At 43.8% G+C, this 8,627-nt stretch overlaps 1 long non-coding RNA gene across 7 annotated transcripts in view; it reads right to left on the bottom strand.

The window, feature by feature from the left end:
* Window positions 1-8,627, bottom strand: part of LOC308587579 — a 66,637-nt gene that overhangs the window by 56,589 nt on the left and 1,421 nt on the right. For 2 of the 7 annotated variants that reach the window (XR_014008466.1, XR_014008470.1), the window contains exon 1: window positions 8,253-8,363. The exons of 1 other annotated variant lie outside the window; for it this stretch is intronic. This is a non-coding gene — a long non-coding RNA (uncharacterized lncRNA). Of the gene's footprint in view, window positions 1-4,949; window positions 7,671-7,725; window positions 8,230-8,252; window positions 8,364-8,422; window positions 8,544-8,627 lie in introns of those variants that run through there. 4 more of the 7 variants (XR_014008463.1, XR_014008465.1, XR_014008467.1 and 1 more) reach the window with 4 other exon arrangements.

An 8,627-nucleotide genomic window follows, 5' to 3' on the forward strand; every position in this document is an offset into this window, starting at 1 on the left:
AAGAGAAAAGATGGAACATGTGATGTTAATAAAAAGTAAAGAATCTGAAACATTAAACAAAAAGGCTGCAAGTCATTTGTACTTATGCTCTAGTGATTTTTAAATTCCTACATTTTTAAGATCAGAGGATTTTGCCACCACCACCACAGCCATTCTTTACAACCAGGCTCATTCACATAAAGAAGGCATCCTGCAGCATTTCCTCACTGAAGCTGTCACATAAGCCACTGTTCCAGCACTGTAGTCTGGTATAATAATGGCTCTTGCATTCTGCAAATGTTAGTGACCTGAAACTACAATTGCAGTTCACCTGTGAGCTATTTCTCTGAAAGTGAGGTCTGGTTTGTCATTTGCCTCTCTCACTCTCCTTTGCTGTGGGAGTAGTTGTTTTCCCAAGGCAAATCCACAACTGATCTGTTCTTCCCAAATCAGAAGTAAATGTGCAAAGGTACAAAATGGCATAGTCTGTTAGCTAGATGTCCTTTAGGCATCATCGGGAGAAAATATTCTTGGTATATTGTAGGCCATTTTTGTGGGGGCGTGGGGATGTCCATGAAAGTGAAAGAACACCACTTATAGCCTATAGCTTCCAGCTAAAACCACTCCAATGTCAATCATTTAGGACTGACAACCTTTTAGAACCTGTCAGCACAATTGGAGATTTTGGCAAGAGTGACCTGGGCACCACCCATTCTGATAGCTCTTCCCCCTCCCGCAACTCCCCCCCCGAAAGACGAAATGTGTGTGTATGCGCGCGCGCACACACACACACACACACACACCTCTTAATCCAGATTGTTGCACCATGGCAGTGCTGAAAAGCACTGAATATATAATTTTTACAATTAAGTAAATTAAGGCAAATGTGATTTGTGATTTGAAGCTAGAGGTCCATTTGCTTATCTGTGCCCGTAAAGCTAAAAAAAGAGAAAAGAAATAGAAATTTGGGTTTTCGCAAGAGCAGTTCAAGCCAGGAAAGGATTTGGAGTTGTTCCAATGCCAATTTGTTTCTTCCCCATTACCTTTCACACCTCTTGTAAGGTAAAGGTAAAGGGACCCCTGACCATTAGGTCCAGTCATGACCTACTCTGGGGTTGCAGCGCTCATCTCGCTTTATTGGCTGAGGGAGCCGGCGTACAGCTTCTGGGTCATGTGGCCAGCATGACTAAGCCGCTTCTGGCAAACCAGAGCAGCGCACGGAAGCACCGTTTACCTTCCCACCGGAGCAGTACCTATTTATCTACTTAGAATCATAGAGTTGGAAGAGACCACAAGGGCCATCGAGTCCAACCCCCTGCCAAGCAGGAAACACCATCAGAGCACTCCTGACATATGGTTGTCAAGCCTCTGCTTAAAGACCTCCAAAGTAGGAGACTCCACCACACTCCTTGGCAGCAAATTCCACTGTCGAACAGCTCTTACTGTCAGGAAGTTCTTCCTAATGTTTAGGTGGAATCTTCTTTCTTGTAGTTTGGATCCATTGCTCCGTGTCCGCTTCTCTGGAGCAGCAGAAAACAACCTTTCTCCCTCCTCTATGTGACATCCTTTTATATATTTGAACATGGCTATCATATCACCCCTTAACCTCCTCTTCTCCAGGCTAAACATGCCCAGCTCCCTTAGCCGTTCCTCATAAGGCATCGTTTCCAGGCCTTTGACCATTTTGGTTGCCCTCCTCTGGACGCGTTCCAGTTTGTCAGTGTCCTTCTTGAATTGTGGTGCCCAGAACTGGACACAGTACTCCAGGTGAGGTCTGACCAGAGCAGAATACAGTGGCACTATTACTTCCCTTGATCTAGATGCTATACTCCTATTGATGCATTGGCTTTTTTAGCTGCCACGTCACACTGTTGGCTCATGTCAAGTTTGTGGTCAACCAAGATTCCTAGATCCTTTTCACATGTACTGCTCTCAAGCCAGGTGTCCCCCATCTTGTATTTGTGCCTCTCATTTTTTTTGCCCAAGTGCAATACTTTACATTTCTCCCTGTTAAAATTCATCTTGTTTGTTTTTGCCCAGTTCTCTAATCTGTCAAGGTCGTTTTGAAGTGTGATCCTGTCCTCTGGGGTGTTAGCCACCCCTCCCAATTTGGTGTCATCTGCAAATTTGATCAGGATGCCCTTGAGTCCATCATCCAAGTCGTTGATAAAGATGTTGAATAAGACCGGGCCCAAGACAGAACCCTGTGGCACCCCACTAGTCACTCTTCTCCAGGATGAAGAGGAACCATTGATGAGCACACTTTGGGTTCGGTCAGTCATCCAGTTACAAATCCACTGAGTGGTAGCAGAGTCAAGACCGCATTTTACCAGCTTCTTTACAAGAATATCATGGGGCACCTTGTCAAATGCCTTGCTGAAATCAAGGTAGGCTACATCCACTGCGTTCCCTTCATCTACCAGGCTTGTAATTCTGTCAAAAAACGAGATCAGGTTAGTCTGACATGACTTATTTTTCAGAAATCCATGCTGACTATTGGTAATCACAGCATTCCTTTCTAGGTGCTCACAGACTGTTTGCTTAATGATCTGCTCCAGAATCTTCCCTGGTATTGATGTCAGACTGACTGGGCGGTAATTATTTGGGTCCTCTCTTTTCCCCTTTTTGAAAATAGGGACAACATTTGCCCTCCTCCAGTCTGCCGGGACTTCGCCTGTTCTCCAGGAATTCTCAAAGATGACTGCCAGTGGTTCTGAGATCACATCTGCCAGTTCTTTTAATACTCTTGGATGCAGTTCATCTGGCCCTGGAGACTTGAATACATCTAAACTAGCCAAGTATTCTTGTACTATCTCCTTAGTTATTCTGGGCTGTGTTTCCTTTGCTGAATCATTTGCTCCAAATTCTTCAGGTCGGGCATTGTTTTCTTTATCAGAGAAGACTGAGGCAAAGAAGGCATTGAGGAGTTCAGCCCTTTCTGTGTCCCCTGTTTGCATTTCACCATCTTCTCCTCTGAGTGACCCCACTGTTTCTTTGTTCTTCCTTTTGCTACGAACATACCCATAAAAGCCTTTTTTGTTGCTTTTAACCTCTCTAGCAAGCCTGAGTTCATTCTGTGCTTTAGCTTTTCTGACTTTGTGTCTACACGTGCTGGCTATTTGTTTGAATTCCTCTTTGGTGGTTTCCCCCCTTTTCCATTTTTTGTACACATCCTTTTTTAATCTTAACTCAGTTAAAAGTTTTTTAGATAGCCACCCTGGCTTCTTTAGGCACCTTCCATGTTTCCGTCTCATTGGTATTGCCTGACGTTGTGCTTTTACTGTCTCCCTCTTAACAAACTCCCAGCCATCATGAACTCCCTTTCCTTTTAGTATTACTGTCCATGGGAAGCACTTCCCTAAGTTTTATGAAGTCGGCTTTCTTAAAGTCAAGAAATTGAGTCCTAGTATGCTTGGCTGCTCCTTTCCGCTGTATAGTAAACTTCAGAAGAGCATGATCACTCGCGCCTAATGATCCTTCCACTTCTACCCCACTAACCAGGTCATCAACATTGGTTAGGACCAGATCTAAAATGGCTGTTCCTCTTGTTGCTTCTCCCACTTTCTGGACAATGAAGTTGTCTGCAAGGCCAGTGAGGAATCTGTTTGACCTTAAGCTCTTGGCTGAGTTTGACATCCAACAAATATCCGGGTAATTGAAGTCCCCCATTACTACTATCTCCCTTCCTTTTGCATGCTTGGCCATCTGTTCCAGGAAGGCATCATCTATGTCCTCCATTTGGCTTGGGGATCTATAGTAAACTCCCACAATGAGATGTTGCACTTTGACGTGCTTTCGAACTGCTACGTTGGCAGGAGCAGGGACCGAGCAATGGGAGCTCACGCCGTTGCGGAGATTCGAACCGCAGACCTTCTGATTGGCAAGTCCTAGGTTTAACCTACAGCGCCACCCGCAACCCCACACCTCTTGTACTGCAAGGCTAATTTTTATTTTTAAATGTTTTTGTGCAAGAGGAATTCTGTGAAAAGGAGCTGCTTAACAAAATTAAGAAACACATAAAGGACAGTCTGCATCCTTTCCTTTGGGTTGACAGAAACAAAAGTGGCTTGTTGTTGTTTAGTCGTGTCTCACTCTTCGTGACTCCATGGACCAGAGCACGCCAGGCACTCCTGTCTTCCACTGCCTCCTGCAGTTTGGTCAAACTCAAGTTGGTAGCTTCGAGAACACTGTCCAACCATTCTAAGTAGATTCTAAGTAGAAGGCTTAGGGTAAAAAAACAGCTAGTGCCAGGAAGATATCTGGCTGGGAAAGAAAATTGGAACCATCAAGTGTCTTCCTCCAGTACACACTTCCCTTCCTCCTGCCTGACTGCTGGTTCGAATTTGAAGATTAGTTTGAAGATTCAAAATTTATTCTTCCTCTTTTGTGGTGGGAGGGAGAAGGTCTTCACTCTTTAGTCCATGCTGTTAGTGTTTTCACCTTACTTTCTGATGTTTTAAGATGTGCCCCCTCACTTTTGGTATCAGAGCTGAGCTGAAGGGGAGGGGCATCATAAAACAGTGAAGTACATAGCTAAGGCAGGGGAGGGAGTAGATTTTGCTCCCCAAACTTCTTTTAGAGTAAAAGGTTAATCTTCTCACCACCACTACCCTACTTTATATTCAAACTTTCACTGAGCATTTAATACACATGTGTGCATTTGGTTAGGCCCTTAGTCTCTTCAACTTTCTGCCACCTGCTATTTCCTCAGCTCCTTTGAATGTGTACGCTCTTTCTGTGTGTACTCAAGTGTGTACTCACTTTCTTTAGACAACTTGACCAATTTTGCACTCCTACCAAGAACACACAAACTCTTTCCCCTTTCATTAGCTCATTTTTTATCTCACTCTTCTAAACCATCTTTTTCTGTTCTTGTTTTCCTCAGACCCCTCTCTGCCTTATCCAACCTTCCCTCAGCTTTCCATTTCTGGAATACCTTCCTTTAGCCTCCATGTGTTCAGGCTGCTTACCTGTGAGTGCTGCTTCCTCCTGGGACCTCTTCCTGCTGAGCTTTCCAGTCCACATTCTCCATGTGAGAGATTTTGTTTTGTTTTGTTTACTTCATCTGGCAAAGTTGGAGCAATATGAAGCCACAGCCTAATAATCTCCCTCAGCAGATGGAATGTTCACAGAAACTGTTAAACCTCACAGTAGCTCAGCCAACTCAGGAACCAGAGGCTTCATTGCCACTGCTTTCAAAATTGACACAAAACCTCTTAGAAATGCACCACAGAATTGATTGTCCATATTTAAAACTGGGATTAGAGAAGGCTGATAAACTAATGTAGCTTAGCCAAAAATAAAAATGCATAAATCCACAGAATAAAAAAGAGATATGGCTCATGTAGTTCAGCCCTGAAGTACAAACATAGCCAAAGAAAGAACACTTTGAATTAATTGGTTTAAAATATGCATTTGCTCAAATAAAGGTATTATTTCAAACAAGAAAACATTATTGTAAAATCAGATTGCAATCGATTCAATTTGTTCCACATAGAAGGTTCAGATATGATCCAAATCTAGGGGGTGGGGGAAAACTCTCCTACCCCTTGCCACTTAAAGTAATATTTTCATTTATTAGTTTCGCCGAAGGCAGAAAGTTCCTCTCACTCATTCTGGCTATGATTGTGTCTGAGAGCAGGAATAATTCTGGTCCCTTCAAACAGCTGTCTACTGCTGCCCTCTTGCTGGTTTTTAATAAGTAATCTCCAGCCAGGAGCAGCCATGGTAACAATAAATGTGTCACCAGCCTTACATGCTTCCTTTGGTGGTGATTCTAGACCATTTATCATCATAAAAAATGGCTTGTGTCATCCTGAATGATATTAAAAGTTGCTCCAGGACTTTAGTAATGAAACAACGTGCCTGCCAGACCTATGGAGAAGCTGAGAACACACAGTGTTTCCCTCACAGCTAGTCGTCAGTCATCTGCTTGCTCTCTCAGGATAACTAAAGTTTTTTAGACCATGTCTATGGAAGTCTTTGGAGACCAGCCAGCAACATTTTATTAACTTGTCTTTATTTCTTCTGATCCAAAATTTGCGGGTGCTACTGTCTCAAACCTTAGGAGTTCCCAAGAATAACTGACATTTCTCATCAGTGGCTGAGAGGTTTTCCGGAAAATTTCCCAGCAATTCTACTGGTTCAATAGGACCATCCTAATTAAATGCTGGGAAAGGAGAATTTGACTCACATGGTCATTGGGGTCTGACTTGGGCAACCTTGCCAAACAAGTGGCTCACTAGGACATAGTTATTTTTGTTTTATAGCCCAAACCATCCATGTGACTCAGGATAGATTATAATTTTAAGTAAGTACATGGATCCCTGTCCTTCTAGGACTTGCATCAGTGTCTATTGCTGGTGACAGCACTGTTTCTGGTGGTTAATGCTTTTTTCAGCCATGGCATGCTAATGTGAGTAAAGAGTCTCTATAAATATGACAAGCATGCTTGGTTTTTCCTCAGGATTAGAGATACCCAACGTAGCTGGAGGGGTGTATTGGTCTTCCCTCAGAAGGTGATTTGGTATCACCCTAGAATCAGATCTCTGCCCAGCATAAATCTTCAGTTCTAGGCAAGATTTTAAAAGACAACTGTACTGTTTCAAACAAAGGGGTCATTTTCAACATGTATGCCCTGTATTAATATTAAAATAAGCCCAGTAAGAAAGGCATCAGTTCAGTTAGTGATGTGGGCTTACTGGCGGGGGGGGGGGAAATAAATTGTGAAAATTTCCATAAACATTTCTGGAAAGTTTTCCACAACCCTAAATCAGCTGGTATTTGATTTTGCAGATTTAAAGGTAGTAAACATATGAAAATTGTATGCTGCATTAATTTTATGAGCTGTCCACTCAGAAGTGATTCCTATTAAATTACGTAGGGCTTATTACCAGATAAATAGGGTTAGGCTGTTTGCGGCAGAAAACTGAAGAACAATTGAACCCAATAATAAACATGAAGATGAATGGCTGCAATACTGTCCATGCTTACATTGGAGCAAATTCAAATGAAACCAGTGAGATAAGTAAACATGGCTAGAACTGGGCTCCACATTTCCCTGCCTGTTAGTAGTACCCCTTTCTCGCCATGGGTCTGGTGCTGCCTTACCCTATGCCAAATGAATGATATCTTGTTACTGGCAAACCAGAATTTATTCTGGAATGCATTATGCCTTAAATTCATGTTCCTCATAGTCAACAGATGAGACTGCCTGGTAGATAACACAGTGAAAGGACAGTGCTCTTGTGCTTAAATCCTGCTTGCTGGCTTCCCACTGTCATCTGGATGACCACTGTGAGAACAGGATGCTAGACTAGATGGACCGTTGGCCTGATCCAGCAGGCCTGATCCAGCAGACTAAGGCCAGTCTACGGATATTAGTCTCTCTCTGGAAACCATTCAAAGATTAGATATTATATGATTAAAGATTAACAGTCCCAGCCTCTGCTAGGTTCACTTTTAAGAGTAACATAGAAAGAAACATTTGGGCAATTGTCGGTTTCTGTAACTCTATTGCCCCTGGTGTGATTCTGTCTGTCATGCATCTCTTAGAGGCGGCCAAAGTAGGGTCCTCCTGATGCTGGTGGAGCACAACTGGCATCACCCCTAACCATTGGCCACTCTGGCTGGGGATGATGGGATCGGTAATCCCACAATATTTGGAGGGCTGGACACCTGTGCAGAAAAAAGCCTTCTCCCTCCAGTAACCCCTGGCTAATTTCCGAATTGTTACTAAATTATTACCGGTATGTACAACATGCCTCTCCCTTCTTCATTGGATGTTTTTAAACAGAGGTGGCCATCTCTCTGGGATTCCTTAGTTGTGACTCCTGAGTCGCAGGCTGTTGGACTAGATGACCCTTGGAAGTCCCTTCCAGCTTTACGATTCTACAATCTCTTTGGTAAAACAATAAACAATACAGATTTGCCACCTCGCCAGTTTAAAACCGAGCCATGTTGGAATTGGGCTCCAGCGTCAGCGCTGAGAAGTAAATAAAGGAACGACAGTAATTTCTCCTTGCGTCGAGGAAATTCAACCAACATGTTTTCGCTTTCAGTGCTTAACTAAAATGAAAAGCAGACGTACAAAATAATAACAGGGTATCGCGCACGCTGCTGCCCCCTATATCAACAAACCCTTATGCCGCTTCTCCTTTCAATATGAAAACGGTTATTAGATAACCCCCTCACCAACGGTGGAGACTCCCTCCCTCCCTCAGCGTCTCCCCACAAACACAAAGTCTGCTTAACGACAAGACTCCCTTCCTCACTGATTGGCTATTCTATGGTCACGCCTATTCACACACTTCTCCTTGCTGACTGGATCGGAACTATAATTACAGTACGTGAATCTCGTTGTGGGCGGAGACCGCTTGGGAATATGGAGAAAGGGGCGGAAAAAAAGGGAGCGAGAGAAAGACGGAGCGGTTTCTTTACTAACTCGAGCGGAGGGGGCGGCCTATGGTCGTTCGAACAAACAAAGTCGCAATATCGCCTCGCGCAGCCGTAAAATAGCGTCGGAACTACTTTCACGGCAGGGGGCACTAATCCGACCAGTCGTCGCGGCGGCGAAGGGGGGGGCTTGACGGCGGACGAGACTTTTGTGATTGGCATTGCAGATAGCCTATGAGACGGTAACGCCGATC

The sequence above is a fragment of the Podarcis bocagei genome (assembly GCF_964188305.1).
Source record: "Podarcis bocagei genome assembly, chromosome: 5".
NCBI classification, from domain to species: Eukaryota; Metazoa; Chordata; class Lepidosauria; order Squamata; family Lacertidae; genus Podarcis; species Podarcis bocagei.